General features: G+C 37.0%; 1 protein-coding gene and 6 non-coding genes across 10 annotated transcripts in view; all 7 read left to right on the forward strand.

Annotated features, from left to right (window-relative positions):
• The window catches only part of LOC145998480 (uncharacterized), a 54,665-nt gene that overhangs the window by 14,236 nt on the left and 14,648 nt on the right, over positions 1 to 25,781 (forward strand). The gene's annotated exons all lie outside the window — the stretch shown is intronic.
• LOC145999087 (small nucleolar RNA U54) lies at positions 3,110 to 3,176 on the forward strand. The gene has a single exon (XR_014443367.1). It is a non-coding gene; the product is annotated as a small nucleolar RNA U54 (small nucleolar RNA).
• LOC145999081 (small nucleolar RNA U54) lies at positions 4,684 to 4,750 on the forward strand. The gene has a single exon (XR_014443362.1). It is a non-coding gene; the product is annotated as a small nucleolar RNA U54 (small nucleolar RNA).
• On the forward strand, positions 8,091 to 8,157 carry LOC145999086 (small nucleolar RNA U54). The gene has a single exon (XR_014443366.1). It is a non-coding gene; the product is annotated as a small nucleolar RNA U54 (small nucleolar RNA).
• LOC145999085 (small nucleolar RNA U54) lies at positions 10,065 to 10,131 on the forward strand. Its single transcript, XR_014443365.1, has one exon. It is a non-coding gene; the product is annotated as a small nucleolar RNA U54 (small nucleolar RNA).
• Positions 20,327 to 20,395, forward strand: LOC145999082 (small nucleolar RNA U54). Its single transcript, XR_014443363.1, has one exon. It is a non-coding gene; the product is annotated as a small nucleolar RNA U54 (small nucleolar RNA).
• LOC145999088 (small nucleolar RNA U54) lies at positions 24,939 to 25,005 on the forward strand. Its single transcript, XR_014443368.1, has one exon. It is a non-coding gene; the product is annotated as a small nucleolar RNA U54 (small nucleolar RNA).

Raw genomic sequence — 25,781 nt, forward strand, 5'->3', positions numbered from 1 at the left:
CTTTGACCTTGTCCTGAAACAGAATGTACTGCAGAGATCTTCCCAGAAGGGAAGTTTCGTAGGAACGGGAAAATTTTGAGGGAGAAACACCTGTCGTGTTGCGAGGGGAGGGAATTAGGTTGTGCGTGTGTGTGTGTGTACACAAAACTGTATTTTGAGGTCTTAAGAGAGATTTCTTGGCATTCTTAGGGAAATGTCAACCACAGTCACTGTGGCTGTATGGTTTCTGCTTCGTTTTGCATTTCCTTTTGCGATGTACTTCGCAGGATGACAAAGCCAGCTGTAAATGCATTAATATGTTTCTGAAAGACAGATCGAACTACATTATTTGTAATCACTGCAATTACGAAATAACATGAGAGGGGAAGCATTCCGTGATTAAGCACAATGCAAGTGGGAATCACAAGAAGTAGTAAAGGAAGTGAAACAAAGCAGCAACTTTCTGTCAAGGAAGTTTTCAAAAACTCTAAAAGAAGGAAAGGGCATGGAATAAATTGCAATTGGAACTGTGGGACCTTTATTAAGGTGAATGTTCTAATGTAGTTTATCGATGGTTAAAGCAATCATTCCACACTGGAGTGAATAGAAAAAAAATACTATCTTTAGAAATATATTTTGTGTAGGAAGTGTTTTTGTGAACACGTTGAACATTTACCACTATATATGGAAAACCATCAATGTTATTGTAAACTGAGAAGAGAATTTAGGAAAACAATATTTGAAAATTTTATTCTGTCAAGAGTGAAAAGCTGAAAATATAATGATTGTGTTCAAAGATTTGGGTGATATCCTTCAATAAACATTTCTAGTTTTCCAAAAGCAACAAATTCGGTAATTTCTCGCAAAGCTAAGTCATAAAAGCTAAAATTTGCCAGAACTAAAGCAATCTGAAATTCGTATGCGTAGAAGAAACAGTAAAAATGCATTTTAAAAAAAATATTAAATTTATGAACACTGAATTTTGCCCTAAACCACAAAAAATAACACTGAATTGCATTAAAAAATTACACCAAAACATGGGGAAAAATAAAACTAAAACTGCAAGTCCCTACATATAGTTATTCGATCTCTTATAATAGTTGTAGTTTTATTAACTTTGCACCAAAATTGTGTGGCAATGTGATACAATTGTACTTATTTTAATATTCAGATTACCGCTTAAGTGAAACTTGGAACACATTAATGTAAAATTTGGTAACGGTTCTGATTCTTTTATGATTTTTTTTAAAATTCTCCTAGGAGACTAATTGTTGCAGAATTTTGGTAGTCATTGGCACACGAAATTTGAACCTTCCTTAAATTAATGAGCGCTGTTTGGATTTCGAAAATAAAAGTTATTTATGTTGAAAAATACAACTTAAAAATTACTTCATAATTGAGAAAAGAGAGGCGAGGTAGTATATAAATACGGAGAAACTAGTACTCACTTTTAGTACTAGTACTTTTTTTTTCGAAAAAGAAAAACAGCTTCACAGATAAAAGTGAGTACTAGTTTCTCTGTATTAAAAATTACCTTACGCAAGCATGCACACTTCCCATGGACAATGTATTTCCCATTGACAAGCGGCTTTAATTATCATAGACTAGTGGGAATTAATATAGAAGTAAAATGGAACCTTAGTAGAGTGCATGTAGGGACTTTATTTTAATGCTAAGAAAAATAAACCTACCCTGCCTAACCTAACTACAAAAGCATATATTGAACAAAATGTTCAGCAATTGCTAAGATATAAATATATTTTAAAAACTTGCATTTTGCGAGTATCTAGGTAACTCCTGCGACGTTTCGGGATGCAACTGCTCTCTTCCTCAGGCTGTTCACGTTTATGTTATGTATAAAACATAACCACGTCGACCTCTCCACAGGTACAGGATATAGGATTGGTAAAAGGTGTGTGGTTAAAAAACAATAAAAATCTAAACCCCATTACAGGTGCACGTCATACCATACTGTTTCCCCGATTAGAAATTGCTCTGCTCCTTGGAATGTTAAAACTTTAAAACTGTGAATAGTCACAACCCGCGTGTGCTGCAATTGCTATGTTCCAAAGTTTCCTCGTAGAGCGCGAGGTCGGGTGCCTCCCCTCTCTTTCTCCTCTATTTCCCCTCCAATTTTGACCCCCCCACTCCTCCTCCATTCCAGTTCACATCAAATCCAGCGAGAATTCCTCTTCCATTTGAGCTTGACGTGCTACTTCCAGGGTTACGTTAAATCCTATTTTTACGTATTCCTTCCCATCCCATTTCTTGAACATCTTCCCCCACATCTCATCGATATTCCGATCATCCCTGTTTAATTTATTCTCTCTTCCCTTACATATATACGACCCTTCATATACATTCCTTCTTATAGGTTTTTCCTCTTCCCTAAGCACTTTCCGTTTGGCGATTACATGGCCTTCGTCAAGGATATGTTCCGAGAGCCACGTCTTGGGAACCCCTTCCCTTATATCCCTGATGTGCTCTCCCCACCGAACATTCATGCTTCTTCCTGTTTGGCCCACATATTCCTTGCCGCATAGGCAAACTATTCCATACACATCCTTCATCCCGCCCTCGTTTATTTCTTCCTCTTTTTTATCTTTCTTATACCCCGTGAAATGTTTTTCTAAAGTTTTTGGAGCTCGCATCCCACACCTTACGCCATATCCTCTTACAAGTCTTTCGATTTTCTCGGATATTTTATATTAAACTTGTGAGTAATTCGCACAAATTTCTACATGAATTGCTAAGAGTCCGCAATACGTTTTAACAGAAGTAAATCTAAATCAAACCATGTTAAAATTGCATTCGTAGCATGATGAAATTGCAATAAAATATAAGGAACATGTGCCTAAAATTTTGACTGTATGAGTAATTAGTATGTGCAGTAAAAGTGCATTTTCTTACCTGCATTACAGAAAGAAATCATATTGCTTCATTGTGTTGACTAGGGAGGAAATTTTAAATCCTAATATTATGGTACCACCAGTAATGATTCCAGTCTAGAACATGAATAAAATACATTGCAGCTTGCAATAGTTTTCTGAAGTGATCGAAGGAAGTTCCGAGTTCGTTATGTGTTGACTAGAATTATCTTTTGAAATAAAATTCTGTTGAATGCACCATAAAGCAGTGATGAGAAAACTGTCATGAAGTTAATATGTGTATGCATTATACGCTATTCTGAGCTTATCCAGTGTGCATAAAACTGATTGTTTTCCCTATACAATATTCTTAATTTTCCATGACATACATTTGCAACAAAAATTATTTTTTAATATAGCCTTATTTTTCTTTGTGAAAATTACGTTGAAGTTAAGAATGAGATCTCGAACCCCCATGTCTTATGGTAATGTTACGCAACTGCGCTGTTGTTTCAGGAAATCTTATTGTTACAAACTGGAATAATCTCCTGTGTAATCAAAAACGCCAGCAGTCCCCTGGTGAGTGTCGCCGAGAGTGTCTTGATCGAGAGAGAAGTGTGAAGTGTGTAGCGAGTGATAGTGTAAAGTCGGTCTGCTTAGGAGGTTTGGGCTAACCCATTGATGACACCTTTGATGGACCGACACAGTAACCACGTCGTGACTCAGCCAAGGTACCTAAAAGGAAAGCAGGTAGAGTGGTTACACTTTGGGTTTTTCATTATCAATGTTTAGATATCTTAATGGCTCGTGCGTGGTCATCTCATCACTCACTTGTATTGTGTCTATTAAATATTGTTAAAGGGCGATAAACTTAAATTATTCTGTTCCTCATATACTTATCTTCTCGTAGCCAAGCAATTCAACCCAACGAACAGCCTAAACGTAACATGGTGCAGATGCGGGGCAATCCTTCAAGAAACATTTCTAGTTTTCCAAATGCAAGAAATATGGTCTTTTCTCATAAAGTTAAAGCTTAAGTTTAGTATTTTTGTTATTAAAGTTAAAATTTTCTGCAACTAACAATGTGAATATCTTATGCATAGAAGAAACTGTGAAAATAATATTAAATTTATTAACACCGTATTGTGCCGTAAACCACAAGAAATAATACCGAAATTTAGGGGGGGAAAAAACTAAAACTTCACGTCCCTACATATAGGTGTTCAATCTCTTATAAAAGCAGTAAATCAAAATCAAACCATGTTAAAATTGCATTCTTACCATGATGAGATTCCAATAAAAACCAAAGAAACTTGGGCCTAAAATTTTGATGACGTAATTACAACGTGCAGTAAAAGTACATTTTCTGACCTGCATTAGAGAAAGGAATCATATCGTTTCATTATGCTTGATTTTATCAAATTGCACAAAAATAAAATTAAATAATTTAGTATGTTGAGTAGGGAGGAAATATTAAATCATAATATTATGGTACCACCAGTAATGATTACAGTGTAGAACATGAATAAAATTCTTTGCAGCTTTGAATAGTTTTATGAGGTGACCGAAGTACGTTCTCATGCAATAAATAGATTTCAGTCATTCGTTATGTGTTGACTCTCTTGAATGAGGTGCCTCTCTGATGGCTTAGTGGTAGCATCGCCACATTGTAATGAAGGGGTTTCTGGTTCGATACCCAGTGGAGGCTCATAGTTGTGTGGATCCCACTTTAAACTTTAGGTCAAGTCCTGATTAGCATTAGTGGACTTTAAACACCAACTTAACTAAATAACTTTCTCAAATTATCTTTTGAAATAAAATTATTGAATGCACCATAAAGCAGTGATGAGTAAACTGTCATGAAATTAATATGTGTATGCATTATACGCTATTCTGAGCTTATTCAATGTGCATAAAAAAGATTGTTTTCACTGTTTTCCCTCTACAATATTCTTAGTTTTCCATGACATGCATTTGCAACTTTTTTGATATAGCCTTATTTGTCATTGTTAAAATTATATTGAAGTTATGAATGAGATCTCGAACCCCCATGTCTTATGGTAATGTTACACAACAGCGCTGTTATGTGGGAAATCTTATTGTTACAAGCTGGAATAAATTGCTGTGTAATCAAAAACGCCAGCAGTCTCCTGATAACGAGGTCACGGAGAGTGTCTTCATTGAGAGAGAGAAGCGTGAAGTGTGTGCCGAGTGTTAGTGTAAAGTCCTAGATTTGGGCGAAACCATTGATGACACCTTCGATGGACCGACACAGCACCGCATCGTGACTTAGCCAAGCAACCTCGAAGGAAACCATGTACAGTGGTGGCACTTTGGGTTTTTCATTATCAGTGTTAAGATATCTTACTTGCTTGTGCATGGTCATCTCATCACTCGCTTGTATTATCTCTATTAAATATTGGTAAAGGGCGATAAACTTAAATTATTCTGTTCCTCATATACATATTTCCTCATAGCCAAGCAGTTAAAGCCAACGAACGGCCTAAACGTAACATGTTGCAGATGCGGGGCAATCCTTCAATAAACATTTCTAGTTTTCCAAATGCAAGAAATATGGTAATTTCTCACAAAGCTAACCCTTAAGTTTAGTCTTTTTTTCATTAAAGTTAAAATATTTCAGATCTAGCATATAAGATGCTGTAAAAAAAAAATTGGATATTAAATTTATTAACACCGAATTGTGCAGTAAACTATAAAAAATAATACCAAAATTTAGGGAAAAATAAAATCAAAACTTCATGTCCCTACATATAGGTATTAAAATTCTTACAAAAGTTGTAGTTTTTATTAACTTTGCACCAAAATTGTATGTCATGGTGATGAAATCTTACTTATTTTAATATTTAGATTGCAGCTTAAGTGAAACTTGGAACACATTAAAGTAAAATTTGATACTGGTTCAGATTCTTTACAATGATTTTTTTATATATTCTCCTAGCAGAAAGACTAATTATCGCAGAATTTTGGTAATCATTGGCACACGATATTTGAACCTTCCTAAATTAATGAGCACTGTTTGGATTTCAAAAATAAAAGTTATGTATGTTGAAAAAACAACTTAAAAATGACCTTTACGCATGAATGCAAACTCCCATGGACAGTGTATTTTCTATTGACAAGTGACTGTAAGTATTGTGGACTAGTGGAAATTAATGTAGATGTAAATCAGAACTTTGGTAGAATACATTAGGGACTTTATTTTAATGCTATGAGAACTGATGCCTAACCTACCTATCTACAAAAGCATATATTGAACAAAATGAATTTGCTAAAAGTCCACAGTATTTTTTAAGCAGTAAATCGAAAATCAAACCATGTTAAAATTGCATTCTTAGCATGATGAAATTGCAAGAAAACCAAAGGAACTAGGGTCTAAAATTTTGACAATGTGAGTAATTACTACGTGCAGTAAAAGTATATTTTCTTACTTGGATTACAGAAAGAAATCATATAGTTTCATTATGCTTGATTTTATCGAGTTGCACAAAAACAAAATTAAATAATTTATTATCTTGACTAGGGAGGAAATTTTAAATCCTAATATTATGGTACCACCAGTAATGATTACAGTGTAGAACATGAATAAAATTCTTTGCAGCTTTGAATAATTTTGTGAGGTGATCGAAGCAAGTTCTCATGCAATAAATACATTTCAGTCATTCGTTATGTGTTGACTCTCTTGAATTAGGTGCCTCTCTGATGTTGTAGTGGTAGTGTAGCTGCCTTGTAATGAAGAGGTCTCTGGTTCGATACCCGGTGGAGGCTCATAGTGGTGTGGGTCCCACTTTTGACTGTAAGTGCAGTCCGAATTAGCCGTAGTGTGCCTAAAGTGGACTTAAAACAGCAACTTAACTACGAGGTTTGGCTAGAAAAAAACCGGACTGATGCTATGAAATCTTTTATTCGGCATTTTGTACAACAGGAACTTCATCTCCTTCAAAGTACTCCCCTGCACGATCTGTACACCGCTCCATACGAATTTTCCATTGCTGGAAGCAGTGTTGCCAGTCATTTTCGGAGATCATGTTCATTACATCAGTCGCTTTTCTTTGCACAGCTTCTACTGTCCCAAATCTGGTTCCTTTTAGGGCGTACTTCACTCTGGGGAATGAAAAGAAGTCACAGAGAGCAAGGTCCGGTGAATATGGCGGATGTTCTAACACTGGGATGCCATATTTAGCCAAAAATGTCTTCACTGACAGGGCCGTATGGACAGGAGCATTGTCTTGATGCAGAATCCATGACTTCCATTGCCACAAATCAGGTCGTCGTCGTCTTACTCGCTCACGAAGGGTTTTCAGCACATTAATGTAATGATGTTGGTTTACAGGTTTACCCTCGGGTACCCAATGAACGTACACAATGCCTCAAATGTCGAAAAAGACAATCATCATGGCTTTGAATTTGGACTTGCTCATGCGAGCTTTCTTGTGACGTGGCGAACTCGGGGTCTTCCAATGCATTGATTGGCGCTTTGTGGCAGGGTCGTACGTGAAAAACCACGATTCATCACAGGTTATCACTCTCTCTAAGAATGTAGGGTCTGTTTCAATGTTCTTCAAAGTGTCCGTACAAATGTTCACTGAGCTTCCATCTGTTCCAATGTCAGGTTCCTTGGCACGAGTTTTGAACACACTTTACTCATGTTCAAATTCTCGTGTAAAATTTTCGAACACTTTCTTTGTCTATTCCTGTGATTTCAGCAACTGGTCTAATGGTCAATCGACGATCTTTTCGAATCACATCACTCACTTTTTGAATCTTTGTTTCAGTTTTCGACGTGCATGGTCGTCCTGAACGTGGGTTGTCTTGGATCATTTCCTGTCCTTCTTTAAACCGTTTAAACCACTCAGACACTTGTGTGCGTGATAAACACTCATCCCTGTACACAGATTTTAACATGTCGTATGCTTCTGTTACGGATTTCCCCAATTTGTAAAGGAACTTCATATTGACACGCTGTTCCATTTTAATACTCAGCATTTTTCCGACGAAGCACAGACGCACGTTCCGCTTTGTCCAAGTGCCACAGCGAAACTGAGAGGCCTGCACCCAAGGCAATTAGTCATTCTGTAGGCAGGGTATGGTAGTATAGAATCATGCATTGCTCAACCTTCTCGCATTCGTTGTTTGCCAATAGCAACATCAATCCGGTTTTTTTCTAGCCAAACCTCGTAACTCTCTCAAATTATCTTTTGAAATAAAATTATTGAATGCACCATAAAGCAGTGATGAGAAAACTGTCATGAAATTAATATATGTATGTATTATACGCTATTCTGAGCTTATCCAGTGTGCATAAAACTGATTGTTTTCTCTCTACAATATTCTTAATTTCCCATGACATGCATTTGCAACAAAAATGACTTTTTTGATATAGCCTTATTTTTCTTTGTGAAAATTACATTGAAGTTATGAATGAGATCTCGAACCCCCATGTCTTATGGTAATGTTACACAACTGCGCTGTTATGTGGGAAATCTTATTGTTACAAGCTGGAATAAATTGCTGTGTAATGAAAAACGCCAGCAGTCTCCTGGTGGCGAGAGGTCACCGAGAGTGTCTTGATCGAGAGAGAGAAGCATGAAGTGTGTAGCGAGTGATAGTGTAAAGTTGGTTTGCTTAGGACGTTTGGGGCGAACGCATTGAGGACACCTTCGATGGACCGACACAGCACCGCGTCGTGACTCAGCCAAGGAACCTCAAAGGAAACCATGTATAGTGGTGGCACTTTGGGTTTTTCATTATCAGTGTTAAGATATCTTACTGGCTCTTGCATGGTCATCTCATCACTCGCTTGTATTGTCTCAGTCATTCCATATGAAATCAACACAGCCCACAACCTGACCATCTACGATTTTCATTAAATTTGGGGAGTTGAAACTATGCATGGAACTTAGTAACTATGAAAATTTTTAGTTTTTTTTGTCTTGTAATTGTTAAATTATTCAAAGTCAAAGTTCGCGTAAATCATGCTTTTTAAAGTTGCTTAGCTCTGCTTAATGTGCTCTAAATCTGCCCCTATTTTGCCTAGGAAGCTCAAACAAAGCTTATTGTACACTAGAATTAAACAAGCTTTCCAGTAGTATATAACAAGCCTACCTTTGGATAAAAATATAATTTTGTGACGTGACCTTGATCTTTGACCTTGAATATCTCAAAACATGTCATCACCAAAAATCGAGAAAAAAATATTTGGTCCCTTCTGCCATACTCTAAAACATATCAAAAAATTATTGTGGGACTGCAATGAGATCAGAAAATACAAAATGATGTGTAACTATGTGACTGATAAAAGCCTCATAACCTAAACTATGACGAGTCAAATGTCCCTTAATACCCCCTACAAAATGTAAAGGAGTTACCCTGGTCATGAAATAAGTAGGTTAGGCACAGGGAGATCCCTAGCCAAGTGCAAGTCTGGCATATTGTTGACCGCCATATTGAATTCAACGCAAAGATTTCAAAGGAAAGGGAGTGATGTGATATATCAAATCAGGCTAGAATTTCACGAGAAATAAAAGCATATACAAAAGCAAAAGCATATATTGAACAAAATGTTTTTGCTAAAAGGCCACAGTATGTTTGAAGCAGTCAACCGAAATCAAACCATGTTAAAATTGCATTCTTAGCATGATGAAATTGCAAGAGAACCAAAGGAACTAGGGTCTAAAATTTTGACAATGTGAGTAATTACTACGTGCACTAAAAGTACATTTTCTTACTTGGATTACAGAAAGAAATCATATAGTTTCATTATGCTTGATTTCATCAAGTTGCACAAAAACAAAATTAAATAATTTATTGTGTTGACAAGGGAGGAAATTTTAATTCCTAATATTATGGTACCACCAGTAATGATTAAAGTTTAGAACATGAATAAAATTCTTTGCAGCTTTGAATAGTTTTGTGAGGTGATCGAAGCAAGTTCTCATGCAATAAAAACATTTCAGTCATTCATTATGTGTTGACTCTCTTGAATTAGGTGCCTCTCAGATGTCGTAGTGGTAACGTTGCTGCCTTGTAATGAAGAGGTCTCTGGTTCGATACCCAATGGAGGCTCATAGTGGTGTGTATCCACTTTTGACTGTAAGTGCAGTCCGAATTAGCCGTAGTGTGCCTAAAGTGGACTTTAAACACCAACTTAACTAACTCTCTCAAATTATCTTTTGAAATAAAATTATTGAATGCACCATAAAGCAGTGATGAGAAAACTGTCATGAAATTAATATGTGTATGCATTATACGCTATTCTGAGCTTATTCAGTGTGCATAAAACTGATTGTTTTCGCTGTTTTCCCTCTACAATATTCTTAATTTTCCATGGCATGCATTTGCAACAAAAATTACTTTTTTGATATAGCCTTATTTGTCATTGTGAAAATTATATTGAAGTTATGAATGAGATCTCGAACTCCCAAGTCTTATGGTAATGTTACACAACTGCGCTGTTATGTGGGAAATCTTATTGTTACAAGCTGGAATAAATTGCTGTGTAATCAAAAACTCCAGCTGTCCCCTGTTGACGAGAGGTCACCGAGAGTGTCTTGATCGAGAGAGAAGTGTGAAGTGTGTAGCGAGTGATAGTGTAAAGTCGGTCTGCTTAGGAGGTTTGGGCTAACCCATTGATGACACCTTTGATGGACCAACACAGTAACCACGTCGTGACTCAGCCAAGGAACCTCAAAGGAAAGCAGGTAGAGTGGTTACACTTTGGGTTTTTCATTATCAATGTTTAGATATCTTAATGGCTCTTGCATGGTCATCTCATCACTCACTTGTATTGTGTCTATTAAATATTGTTAAAGGGCGATAAATTATTCTGTTCCTCATATACTTATCTTCTCGTAGCCAAGCAATTCAACCTGACGAACAGCCTAAACGTAACATGGTGCAGATGCAGGGCAATCCTTCAAAAAACATTTCTAGTTTTCCAAATGCAAGAAATATGGTAATTTCTCACAAAGCTAAGCCTTAAGTTTAGTCTTTTCTTCATTAAAGTTAAAATATTTCAGATCTAGCATATAAGATGCTGTAAAAAAAAATTGGATATTAAATTTATTAACACCGAATTGTGCAGTAAACTACAAAAAATAATACCAAAATTTAGGGAAAAATAAAAGTAAAACTTCACGTCCCTACATATAGGTATACAATCACTAATAAGAGCTGTAGTTTTAATTAACTTTGCACCAAAATTGTATGGCAATGTGGTAAAATCGTACTTATTTTAATATTTAGATGACAGCTTAAGTGAAACTGAACACATTAAAGTAAAATTTAATAATGGTTCAGATTCTTTAATGATTTTTATTTATATTCTCCTAGCAGAAAGACTAATTATCACAGAATTTTGGTAATCATTCGTGGCACACGAAATTTGAACCTTCCTTAAATTAATGAGCACTGTTTGGATTTCGAAAATAAAAGTTATGTATGTTGAAAAAACAACTTAAAAATGACCTTTACGCATGAATGCAAACTCCCATGGACAGTGTATTTTCTATTGACAAGTGACTGTAAGTATTGTGGACTAGTGGAAATTAATGTAGAAGTAAATCAGAACTTTGGTAGAATACATTAGGGACTTTATTTTAATGCTACGAGAACTGATGCCTAACCTATCTACAAAAGCATATATTGAACAAAATGAATTTGCTAAAAGTCCACAGTATCTTTTTAAGCAGTAAATCGAAAATCAAACCATGTTAAAATTACATTCTTATAGCAAAATGAAATTGCAAGAAAACCAAATTAACTAGGGTCTAAAATTTTGACAATGTGAGTAATTACTACGTGCAGTAAAGGTATATTTTCTTACTTGGATTACAGAAAGAAATCATATAGTTTCATTATGCTTGATTTTATCAACTTGCACTAACTAACTAATTCTCTAGCCGCCTTAAACCCGAAGGTTCATGGCTGCAGCAACACAGGCCTTCCATCTTTCCCTATCTTGAGCATGTTCTATATACTCTTTTCCATCCCTACCGATTTCCCTTAGGTCCATCTCAACGTTGTCCCTCCATCTTCGTTTTGGCCTTCCTACAGGTCTCTTACCATCAGGTTTCCCAACAAGAATCCTGTAAACACCTCTTTCTTCTGCCCACCTAAATCTTCTTGATTTAATTATTCTGATAATATCTGGACATGAATACAAATTATGTAGTTCTAAATTATGTAACCTTCTCCACTCGCCTGTCTCCTCATCCCTTTTAGGTCCAAAGATTTTCCTAAGGATCTTATTTTCAAATACTCTCAATTTATGTTCCTCTTTTCAATGTAAGGGACCAAGTTTCACATCCATAAAATACTACAGGCAAAATTACTGTTTTGTATATTTTAACTTTTAGTTTCTTAGATATTAAACGAGAAGACAAAAGTTTATGAAGAGAGAAGTAGCATGCATTTCCTGAATTAAGCCTACTTTTTATTTCCTCTTTAATATAATTTTCATTTGTTAATATTACTCCTAAGTATTTGAATTTGGAAACTCTTTCAAACGAGTTGTTATCAATAATTAGATTTTGATTATTACCTAACACTTGGTTTCGGCCTGTAAGCATATATTTAGTTTTCTCTTTGTTAACTTCCAAACCTATCTCTTTAGAAGTTTTGAAAAATATTTTAGCATTATTCTTAATTGTATTCACATCATCCCCCAGTAAGTCTACATCATCTGCATGTGCTAACAACTGAGTCACACCATTTCATTTTAGTCGTTCTTTAGTTTCTTTTACCTTCCTAACAGCGTATTCTAAGGCAAAATTAAAGAGCAATGGAGATAATGCATCTCCTTGTTTTAACCCATCATGAATTGTAAATTTGTCCGACATATTAATCAACTTGCACAAAAACAAAATTAAATAATTTATTATGTTGACTAGGGAGGAAATTTTAAATCCTAATATTATGGTACCACCAGTAATGAATACAATGTAGAACATGAATAAAATTCTTTGCAGCTTTGAATAGTTTTGTGAGGTGATCGAAGCAAGTTCTCATGCAATAAATACATTTCAGTCATTCGTTATGTGTTGACTCTCTTGAATTAGGTGCCTCTCCGATGGCGTAGTAAAGGGCCTCCTCCATTGCACAGTGGTAGCGTCATCGCCTTTTAGTGATGTGATAAATCAAATCAGGCTAGAATTTCACGAGAAATAAAAGCATATACAAAAGCAAAAGCATATATTGAACAAAATATGTTTTTGCTAAAAGTCCACAGTATGTTTGGAGCAGTCAACCGAAATCAAACCATGTTAAAATTGCATTCTTAGCATGATGAAATTGCAAGAAAACCAAAGGAACTAGGGTCTAAAATTTTGACAATGTGAGTAATTACTATGTGCAGTGAAAGTACATTTTCTTACTTGGATTACAGAAAGAAATCATATCGTTTCATTATGCTTGATTTTATCAAGTTGCACAAAAACAAAATTAAATAATTTATTATGTTGACTAGGGAGGAAATTTTAAATCCTAATATTATGGTACCACCAGTAATGATTACAGTGTAGAACATGAATAAAATTCTTTGCAGCTTTGAGTAATTTTGTGAGGTGATCGAAGCAAGTTCTCATGCAATAAATACATTTCAGTCATTCGTTATGTGTTGACTCTCTTGAATTAGGTGCCTCTCTGATGGTGTAGTGGTAGCGTAGCTGCCTTGTAATGAAGAGGTCTCTGGTTCGATACCCGGTGGAGGCTCATAGTGGTGTGGGTCCCACTTTTGACTAAGTGCAGTCCGAATTAGCCATAGTGTGCCTAAAGTGTATAACCAACCAAAGGTTGGGTATACATCCCCAATACATACAGGCAGCACTCCACTCCAACCAAAGTACAAGGCCAATTCAATCCAGGTAAAATTAATAGGAATAGACATTCCTAGATATGTTAAGATTAACAGAAATTAGGCCTAATTAGTAAAAGTATGATAAAACATCAAAATATTAAGTAAATAATAAGCCTCAGACCAAAATTCATTGGTTATCAAAAATGCAACCTTTTGTGGATAAGCAGAATTCAGAGAACACATGTTGCTTTTCATGCAAATTTTTTATTAATACAGATATTTTCAGGATAACATTTGTGCAAGCACAAATTAACTAGCTTTCCCTGAAAATAACTCCAAGTCACAATTATTAGTACAAATAAACCACAAAAACATCAAAAAATCGATGTTTTTGACAAAAGACAATCGGTCTCACAGCACCAGAGCCATCTGGTGAGTGCCAGTGGAACTAGCCCCGACTAGACTGCCATCTAGTGGATTTCTTTATGTACTAGATAAAGGCAAGTAACCCAGGGTGCTGTGGACCAATCAGATGGCCTCATGGGCGTGGCTACCAGACAATACAACTGAGATAGCTTTTAACATGAGAGGAAGCCATCTTGATTTCTCTTAGTGTTGATATCTGGTACAGTTCACATCGCTCCAAGTTTTGGGCCAGAGTAGGCCAGTGGAGAGAGGACAATGGAGTGGCCATTGTGTTCCAACATGTGAAATATCGACTAAGTGCTTGGAAATAGTCCAGTAGTGTATAATATGGACAAAGTACAGGATTTAAAGTGCCTTAAATTGCATGGAACCAGTATCCATGAATATTCAGAACTTTTCAAAACCACATGGTGAGGACAATGAGCCTTCAGGAAACCATGATGCTTTGTATCCAAAGACATCCATGATTATTCGGCCCATCCTTTGTGATATAGCTCCCTGAAACAGTTCATTTGCAAGTAAATAGCCATCTGCCTTAAGATCCGGTTATATTTTTAGAGCAAATTCACAGAAATCCCCCCATTTATAGTTGGAGTGATAAGTGTTTTGAGGCCCATGTGTGATGAGGTGGAAGCAGAAGATGTAAGTACAATGCTTTTGTTACCCATTTGTTGGTTCCATGTGTAAAAACAAACCTATAAGTTTGTGCAGTGCTTGTATATAGTTAAATGCGATAATTCCCAGAATATTAAATGTGTCTTTCCAACATCTTGATTTATTAATTCATATTTGGGCGGGCAAGCCCGGGAAGCGTGCTACTCGCTCCGGAATAAATAGGCTGAAAGTCTTTATGATAAACCATCAATCATTCCTCGGAATGGATGCTGGTCTACTGGGGACATCCTCCATGTTAATGGTCACTGGAGGACAGCATAGAGCTGCACGGGGATAGGTGCGTCCAGGTTACATAGCCAGGTAGTTTCGTAGGTTCAATGAAGCCCAAAGTGGGTGAGTAGGTTAGGTTCACCTATCCTATTAATCGGCAACGTAACCTGGAGGCACATATCCCTGGACCAGCCGCGTAGACGAAGCCATTCAACTCCCGAATCTATCGTCTGTCTTTTGTCTCGCGGATCGCAAGTGGACTTAAAACAGCAACTTAACTACGAGGTTTGGCTAGAAAAAAACCGGACTGATGCTATGAAATCTTTTATTCGGCATTTTGTACAACAGGAACTTTATCTCCTTCAAAGTACTCCCCATACGAATTTTCCATTGCTGGAAGCAGTGTTGCCAGTCATTTTCGGAGATCATGTTCATTACATCCGTCGCTTTTCTTTGCACAGCTTCTACTGTCCCAAATCTGGTTCCTTTTAGGGCATACTTCACTCTGGGGAATGAAAAGAAGTCACAGGGAGCAAGGTCCGGCGAATATGGCGGATGTTCTAACACTGGGATGCCATATTTAGCCAAAAATGTCTTCACTGACAGGGCCATATGGACAGGAGCATTGTCTTGATGCAGAATCCATGACTTCCATTGCCACAAATCAGGTCGTCATCTTCTTACTCGCTCACGAAGGGTTTTCAGCACATTAATGTAATGATGTTGGTTTACAGGTTTACCCTCAGGTACCCAATGAACGTACACAATGCCTCAAATGTCGAAAAAGACAATCATCATGGCTTTGAATTTGGACTTGCTCATGCGAGCTTTCTTGTGACGTGGCGAACTCGGGGTCTTCCAATGCATTGATTGGCGCTTTGTGGCAGGGTCGTACGTGAAAAACCACGATTCATCACAGGTTATCACTCTCTCTAAGAATGTAGGGTCTGTTTCAATGTTCTTCAAAGTGTCCGTACAAATGTTCACTCGAGCTTCCTTCTGTTCCAATGTCAGGTTCCTTGGCACGAGTTTTGAACACACTTTACTCATGTTCAAATTCTCGTGTAAAATTTGTCGAACACTTTCTTTGTCTATTCCTGTGATTTCAGCAACTGGTCTAATGGTCAATAGACGATCTTTTCGAATCACATCACTCACTTTTTGAATGTTTGTTACAGTTTTCGACGTGCATGGTCGTCCTGAACGTGGGTTGTCTTGGATCATTTCCTGTCCTTCTTTAAACCATTTAAACCAGTCAAACACTTGTGTGCGTGATAAACACTCATCCCTGTACACAGATTTTAACATGTCGTACGCTTCTGTTGCGGATTTCCCCAGTTTGTAAAGGAACTTCATATTGACACGCTGTTCCATTTTAATACTCAGCATTTTTCCGACGAAGCACAGATGCACGTTCCGCTTTGTCCAAGTGCCACAGCGAAACTGAGAGGCCTGCACCCAAGGCAATTAGTCATTCTGTAGGCAGGGTATGGTAGTATAGAATCATGCATTGCTCAACCTTCTCGCATTCGTTGTTTGCCAATAGCAACATCAATCCGGTTTTTTTCTAGCCAAACCTCGTAACTCTCTCAAATTATCTTTTGAAATAAAATTATTGAATGCACCATAAAACAGTGATGAGAAAACTGTCATGAAATTAATATATGTATGTATTATACGCTATTCTGAGCTTATCCAGTGTGCATAAAACTGATTGTTTTCCCTCTACAATATTCTTAATTTCCCATGACATGCATTTGCAACAAAAATGACTTTTTTGATATAGCCTTATTTTTCTTTGTGAAAATTACATTGAAGTTATGAATGAGATCTCGAACCCCCATGTCTTATGGTAATGTTACACAACTGCGCTGTTATGTGGGAAATCTTATTGTTACAAGCTGGAATAAATTGCTGTGTAATGAAAAACGCCAGCAGTCTCCTGGTGGCGAGAGGTCACCGAGAGTGTCTTGATCGAGAGAGAGAAGCGTGAAGTGTGTAGCGAGCGATAGTGTAAAGTTGGTTTGCTTAGGATGTTTGGGGCGAATGCATTCAGAACACCTTCGATGGACCGACACAGCACCGCGTCGTGACTCAGCCAAGGAACCTCGAAGGAAACCATGTATAGTGGTGGCACTTTGGGTTTTTCATTATCAGTGTTAAGATATCTTACTTGCTTGTGCATGGTCATCTCATCACTCGCTTGTATTGTCTCAGAGTCATTCCATATGAAATCAACACAGCCCACAGCCTGACCATCTACGATATTCATTAAATTTGGGGAGTTGAAACTATGCATGGAACTTAGTAACTATGAAAATTTTTAGTTTTTGTTTGTCTTGTAATTGTTAAATTATTCAAGGTCAAAGTTCGCGTAAATCGTGCTTTTTAAACTTGCTTAGCTCTGCTAAATGTGCTCTAACTCTGCCCCTATTTTGCCTAGGAAGCTCAAACAAAGCTTATTGTACACTAGAATTAAACAAGCTTTCCAGTGGTATATAACAAGCCTACCTTTGGATAAAAATATAATTTTGTGACGTGACCTTGATCTTTGACCTTTAATATCTCAAAACATGTCATCACCAAAAATCGAGAAAAAAATATTTGGTCCCTTCTGCCATACTCTAAAACATATCAAAAAATTATTGTGGGACTGCAATGGGATCAGAAAATACAAAATGATGTGTAACTATGTGACTGATAAAAGCCTCATAACCTAAACTATTACGAGTCAAATGTCCCTTAACCCTTAGTACGCCGCACGGTCTGACGAAAGTTAGCCCAGTGTCGCGGAGTCTTTGAGCGGGAAATTTGAATTCGTATACATAATGGAGAAAAATCGTAATAACTCTGGCACTATGGGACCAATCTACTTCGGATAACTTTTGTTTTGCAGGCAATACATCGGTGCATGCAACCATGTAAAATTTGGATGCCCCAACCATGGGGGGGTTACGAGCGGGGGCTGCATCCCCCCAATTTCAATGAAAAAATGGAGTTTGCCCCCTCTTCTCCAGCTACTTTGGGGAGAAAACCGGAACTTTTGCTTTTTTTTCAAAGAATGGACCTTCCGCAACAGAATGAAACTTGATTCATGTTCGTGGGTGCAATACAATTTGAATAATAAGGCAAAACGTAAAACTCTAGCGAATTTTAGCCAATTTCCATATTATTCATAAAATTGTTATAACTGACACTATGGGACCAATCTACTTCGGATAACTTTTGTTTTGCAGGCAGAACATCAGTGCATGCAACCATGTAAAATTTGGATGCTCCAACCGCGGGGGAGGGGGGGCTGCATCCCCCCAATTTCAATGAAAAAATCATAAAAATATGGAGTTTGCCCCCTCTTCTCCAGCTATTTTGGGGAGAAAACCGAAACTTTTGCTTTTTTTTCAAAGAATGGACCTTCCGCAACAGAATGAAACTTGATTCATGTTCGTGGGTGCAATACAATTTGAATAATAAGGCAAAACGTAATACTCTAGCGAATTTTAGCCAATTTGCATATTATTCATAAAATTGTTATAACTGACACTATGGGACCAATCTACTTCGGATAACTTTTGTTTTGCAGGCAGAACATCAGTGCATGCAACCATGTAAAATTTGGATGCCCCAACCGCGGGGGGTTACGAGCGGGGGCTGCATCCCCCGAATTTCAATGAAAAAATCATAAAAATTTGGAGTTTGCCCCCTCTTCTCCAGCTACTTTGGGGAGAAAACCCGAACTTTTGCTTTTTTCGTTCGCACTTGCATCTTGTGTAGCTACTGTGAATCTATTTCTCCCTTTTGACTCGGCTCTTTGTGGAAATATGTCCGGAAAGAAACGTTTGAGCATTAGGGAAATCGATGAGCTGTTATATGATACGAAGTGTTTATGGTGAGGCCTTTGTTAGTCCTAACAGAGGAGGGAGGGAGCCTTTGCAATCCTTTCTTTTGTCTATACTTCTGGATAGACGCACACTTTAGACTCATGCTTTTGGCCTCTGGCTATAGTCAAGCTTCATTGCATTTCTAACATAGAGGCGACAGAAAGCTGACACTGCCAAACCTCATCCAATCCCCTCTCTCCTTGCCTTACCCCCCACCCCCACCACTACTTCAGCTCGATCACCAGGTCTAAACACAAAGAAGAATGTGTGCCTTATCAGTACTAAATCACAGCGTTGGAAGCTTGGAGGAAAACAGCATCGTAAATACCAAGCATTTATTGTGTCTGCCAACTGAAGAGCGAACACGTGTTTGGGTGAGCCCAAACACGTGACATATTCCGAGAAAGGAGGGGGTGGGGAGATTTGGAATTTTCGAAACACGATTGCAAAACATATTCCCGAACGAACTGTCAGTGTTTCAACCTCAATATACAAATATAAGTGTGGCAAACCCTCGATAATTGTATCTAAAGCTGTTTGTAACATATGTGTTACAGCGGCTACAAGGGACATACTTTTTTTGTAACATATGTGTTACGGCGGCGAACTAAGGGTTAATACCCCCTACAAAATGTAAAGGAGTTATTCTGGTCATGAAATAAGTAGGTTAGGCACAGGGAGATCCCTAGCCAAGTGCAAGTCTGGCATATTGTTGACCGCCATATTGAATTCAACGCAAAGATTTCAAAGGAAAGGGAGTGATGTGATATATCAAATCAGGCTAGAATTTCACGAGAAATAAAAGCATATACAAAAGCAAAAGCATATATTGAACAAAATGTTTTTGCTAAAAGGCCACAGTATGTTTGAAGCAGTCAACCGAAATCAAACCATGTTAAAATTGCATTCTTAGCATGATGAAATTGCAAGAGAACCAAAGGAACTAGGGTCTAAAATTTTGACAATGTGAGTAATTACTACGTGCACTAAAAGTACATTTTCTTACTTGGATTACAGAAAGAAATCATATAGTTTCATTATGCTTGATTTCATCAAGTTGCACAAAAACAAAATTAAATAATTTATTGTGTTGACAAGGGAGGAAATTTTAATTCCTAATATTATGGTACCACCAGTAATGATTAAAGTTTAGAACATGAATAAAATTCTTTGCAGCTTTGAATAGTTTTGTGAGGTGATCGAAGCAAGTTCTCATGCAATAAAAACATTTCAGTCATTCATTATGTGTTGACTCTCTTGAATTAGGTGCCTCTCAGATGTCGTAGTGGTAACGTTGCTGCCTTGTAATGAAGGGGTCTCTTGGTTCGATACGTGGTGAAGGCTCAGTAGTTTGGATCCCACTTTTGAACTGTGGGTCCAGTCTCGATTAGCCTTATTGTGCATAAAGTAGACTTTAAACACCAACTTAACTAACTCTCTTGAATAATATTTGAAATAAAATTATTGAATGCACCATAAAGCAGTGATGAGAAAACTGTCATGAAGTTAATGTGTGTGTGTGCATTATACGCTATTCTGAGCTTATCCAGTGTGCATAAAACTGATTGTTTTCCCTCTACAATATTTTAATTTTCCATGGCATTTGCAATAAAAATTACATTTTTGATAATAGCCTTATTTTTGTTTGTGAAAATTACATTGAAGTTAAGAATGATTAATTCTTATTTTCACTAAATTAATCAAAAATACAAAACTTTTGTACTTACGTATATCGAGTACTTACGTATATCGAGTACCTATTATTTCAAACGACGTTTTGGGAAAAACTTGTTCCCTTCTTCAGGTTCTTTTTCTCGGCTACCAGGAATATGTCATAGCCACATCAAATAATCTCAAACATCAGGAAAAAAGGAAACAGTACAATTTAGGTGAAGGCAGAATTTGAAAAATTTCTCTAAAACCTTTACTGCCCCCATGTTCCACATCATAAATTATGATTTCAGTAGTCAGTACGGGAAGAAAAGTGTGAGAATTTCAAATGTCAAGGATGAAGTTAAATTCTGCCATAAATAAAATCTGGTTCCTTAAGGAATGTAGGAGGTTGGGGATATTCAGAATTTTCTAAGATGTGGATACCAACCTTTGGGCAAAAGGGCACGAACAAACACAAAGAAAAGAAGAAAGAAAAAGTGTCAGTTCGGAATGCTTGGAAATTGAATAAGAGTAGCCTACTGCGTTGTGAACAGACTTAATAAAGTATGTTTACAGTTGCATTTGTAGCTAAGCACAATTATGGAGGAGAATTGAGGAAAGACATAAATTTGTGGAAGCGGCGAAAAGCGAGCATAGGATAAGAGTTCAAGGTAAATTAGCTAGAATGGGGGGAAAAGTGAAAAACAATATAGGAATAAATGAAAAAAGGGGGGGGACTAGTGCTTAATTTGACTTAAAAAGAACTTCCTCCAAATTTCAATGTAATCATGGGGAAAGGGCAAAAATTTGTTATTGAGAACGATGATATACAAAAAGAAGAATTTATCGTTGTCTCGGAAGAAATAGGGGCCATTTTGGACGACAAGGATGACAAAAGGGAGGTCAAGCAACATGACATCATCGAGCAACGAATCAGGAATGAAAATACCAAGGGGGGAGAGGTAATAATGTGGGGGGGGGGAAAGAAAGGAACAAGTGGTATAACAAGTTGAATAGTGTCAAGAGATGGGTCAAGGACAATAATGTTTTTCTAATCCGCTCTGATAAAGAGAATAAAATGGCCATTATTGATAAAGATGATTACAAAAGGAAATTGGAGGAATGTTTTTTCAATGACTATTTCAAACAGGTGAGTCAGAACCTGATTAGTAAAATAATAAGAGGATAGAAACTAGTATCACGCTGGCTAGGGTAGAGGACTAGAAAAGGGAACATCCCTATTGCCTTTGGGAAACCAAAAACACACAAGGAAGGAACTCCGCTAAGGCCCATTATTCCTATGTATATGCACCCAGGGTATAAATTGGCCAAAACTTTGGTTTCGAAAATGAAAGAGGTCGGGGATAACACAGAATTCAGTGACACAAACTCTTGGGATGTAAAAGGGGAAATAGAAAAACTAGAAATTACAAGCATCAATAGGATAATGAGTTTTGACGTCGTTAACCTGTACCCCAGTGTTCCCAGAGAAAAAGTCGCCAACTGCCTGCAAAGGTGGTTGATAGGGAAAGGGATTAGTGTGGTGATAGCATGGGAATACGTAAGGTGGTTCACCTTCTGTAAAGGATATAATTATTTTTGCTGTAATGGGAAAATTTACGTCCAAAAAGAGGGATTGGCGATGGGAAACCCAGTTTCAGGGATAATATCCAGCATTTTTCTACACTATAGAGAGTGCAGCCCTGAATTTAATGGGAAGTGAGGTTAAATTTTACAGTAGATATGTTGACAATATCCTGGTTATCGGGGAAGGGTGGGGGTTGGAAAAATGTTTTCTAAAATGGGAGAACAGGAAGAAAGAATTAAATTTACGAAAGAGGAAGTAAAGATCAACAGTATAAGCTTTTTGGATCTTGAAATTAGCAAAAATGGCAAGAGCATAAGGACAGGGGTTTGTCACAAAACTTTGTCAGGGGAAATGTACAACAGCAACTCCGCACACGCAAAACGGACTAAGCGTAACGTGTTTCTAAATTTCTTTGTACGAGCAATAAGGCTGTGCAACCATAAGGGAGAATTAAAAAAAAATAATAATAAAAAAGGATACAAAGAGACTGGAATGACGAGGCACTTAAACAGAATGCGTAAGATATGTGAAAAATAGGTTAATTGTAAAGGTAAAGGAAAAGACTTAAAAGGAAGAGGGGGAGAAAAAGGATGCCGGCGAAGGAAAGTTCAGGTATATAGGAATCCCATATTTCAAAGGGGTGTCAGAAAAGGTAGTAAGGCAATATGGAATCAAATGTGGAATGAAAGCACCAAGAACTTTAGAGAAACACTTTACGGGAATATAAAAAGTCTGGAATGGAAAAAGATGAAGATGAAGGAGGGAAGAAAGGAGTGTACAGTATTAAATGCCAGTGCAACAAAGAGTATATAGGCCAAACGGGCAGGAGTATGAGCATAAGATGGAAGGAACACGACAAAGACGTAAGAGAGGGTGTTCTCCGAACGGGGTTATCTGAGCACATCATTGATGAAGGGCATGGAATTGGAAAATGAAAAGTAGTTAGAGAGGAGAATAAACCAATTAGAAGGAACGTTTATGAAGCCTCCTATAAACTAAACTAAATAGAGAAGATGGAAATGTAGATGAAATATGGTTAGGGATGTTCAAGAAATGGGGAAAAACAAGAATACAAGAAAATAGGTTTCCAAATCACCCCAGGCATAATACGTGAGGCACAAATAGCATGTGACTTCAAACTTGACTCTACGTAATAGAGGGGAAATTGGAGGGAAGGGTAGTGAGGAACGTAAGTACAAAAGTTTTGTATTTTTCATTAATTTCTTGAAAATACAAATTAATCTATATAAAAGTGAGTAAGTCGCACACATCATACATTATGAGTTAAGAATGAGATCTGGAACCCTCGTCTTATGGTCATGTTAGACAACTGCGCTGTTATTTGAGGAAATCTTATTGTTGATCTTGATCGAGAGAGCAAAGTGCAAAGTGTGTAGGGAGAGATAGTGTTAAGTCGGTCTGATTAAGGGGTTTGGGCAAACCCATTGAGGACACCTTCGATGGACCGACACAGCACCAGGAACCTCGAATGAAACCAGGTACAGTGGTGGCACTTCGGGTTTTTCAGGATCAGTGTTTAGATATCTTACTGGCTCGTGCGTGGTCATCTCCTCACTCGCTTGTATTGTCTCTATTAATATTGGTAAAGGACGATTAACTTAAATTATTCTGTTCCTCATATACATATCCTCTCGAAGCCAACCAGTTTAAGCCGACAAACGGCCTAAACTTAAAAAGGGTGCAGATGCGGAGCAATCCTTCAATAAACATTTCTATTTTTCCAAATGCAAGAAATATGGTCATTTCTCACAAAGCTAAGCCTTAAATTTAGTATTTTTGTCATTAAGGTTAAAATATTCCAGAATTAACAATGTGAAGATCTTATGCATACAAGAAACTCTAAAAATAATACTGATATTAAATTTATTAACACCGAATTGTGTCGTAAACCACAAAAAATAATACCAAAATTTAGGGAAAAATAAAACTAAAACTTCACGTCCGTACATATAGGTATTCAATCTCTTATAAGAGCTGTAGTTTTTACTAAAAAGTTATTTAAGTTGAAAAAAAACAACTTAAAATTTACCTTACACAAGAATGCAAACTTCCCATGGGCAGTGTGTTTTCCGTTGACAAGTGGCTGTAAGTATTGTGGACTAGTGGAAATTAATGTAGAAGTAAATATGAACTTTAGTAGAATACATTTAACCTACCTAACTACAAAAGCATATATTGAACAAAGTGTCTTTGCTAAAAGTCCACAGTATGTTTTAAGCAGTAAATCGAAATCGAACCATGTTAAAATTGCATTCTTAGCATGATGAAATTGTAATCAAACCAAAGGAACTTGGGTCTAAAATTTTGACACTGAGTGTCAATTATGTGCAGTAAAAGTACATTTTCTTGCCTGGATTAGAGAAAGAAATCCTATCGTTTCATTATGCTTGATTTTATCAAGTTGCACAAAAACAAAATTAAATAATTTATTATGTTGACAAGGGAGGAAATTTTAAATCCTAATATTATGGTACCACAAGTAATGATTGCAGTGTAGAACATGAATAAAATTCTTTGCAGCTTTGAATAGTTCTGTGAGGTGATTGAAGCAAGTTCTCATGCAATAAATAGATTTCAGTCATTCGTTATGTGTTGACTCTCTTGAATTAGGTGTCTCCGATGGCGTAGTGGTAGTGTCGCCGCCGCCTTGTAATGAATGGGTCTCTTGGTTCTTCGATACCTGGTAGAGGCTCATAGTGGTATGGATCCCACTTTAAACTGTAGGGACAGTCCCAATTAGCCTTACTGTGCATAAAGTAGACTTTAAACACCAACTTAACTAACTCTCTCGAATTATCTTTTGATATAAAATTATTGAATGCACCATAAAGCAGTGATGAGAAAACTGTCATGAAGTTAATATGTGTATGCATTATACGCTATTCTGAGCTTATCCAGTGTGCATAAAATGCATTTTTTTCTCTATACAATATTCTTAAATTTCCATGACATGCAGTTGCAACAAAAATGTCTTTTTTGATATAACCTTATTTTTCTTTGTGAAAATTACATTGAAGTTAAGAATGAGATCTCGAACCCCCATGTCTTATGGTAATGTTACACAACTGCGCTGTTTTTGAGGGAATCTTATCATTTTAGTATTGTTGATTTTATCAAGTGGGTGGGTAGTTGTTCAAAGTAATTGAAACAATTTAAAATGTGTTCCACTGAAATACCGGCAGTGTTGCCTCATCCGATTGGCTATTGGCAGAAATTAACCTTTTTTCCCGTTACATCTGGTAACACTACGTGGACACTAATTAAATCCAATCATTGTTCCCCAGTTTAAAAATATATGAGTGAACAAGGCTTCAATTTGGTATAAGGATTATATGTGTATCACTTCTAGTTCAAAAGTTGTGCTATCCCCCAACTCCGGGTTGCGTTGTAAATGGAACACCCAGTATATCATTCTTCCAGAACAAGAGGCCTCCCCAATGGCATAGTGGTTGCACTGTTCCCTTGTAAGCCAGAGGTCCCAGGTTCGATACCTGGTGGAGGCATATAGTGGTTTGGATGCCACTTTAAACTGTAGGTCCAATCCCAATTAGCCTTACTGTGCATAAAGTGGACTTAACCTTTTGGAGACCCAACGCCTTTTTCACATGTAAGCCTCTCTGTCCCAAGCCGATTTTGAGCAAAATGCAAAGTTTCAATTAAATGAGTGTAGA

The sequence above is a fragment of the Lepisma saccharinum genome, chromosome 14 (genome assembly GCF_977018435.1).
Source record: "Lepisma saccharinum chromosome 14, izLepSacc3.1, whole genome shotgun sequence".
Taxonomy (NCBI): Eukaryota; Metazoa; Arthropoda; class Insecta; order Zygentoma; family Lepismatidae; genus Lepisma; species Lepisma saccharinum.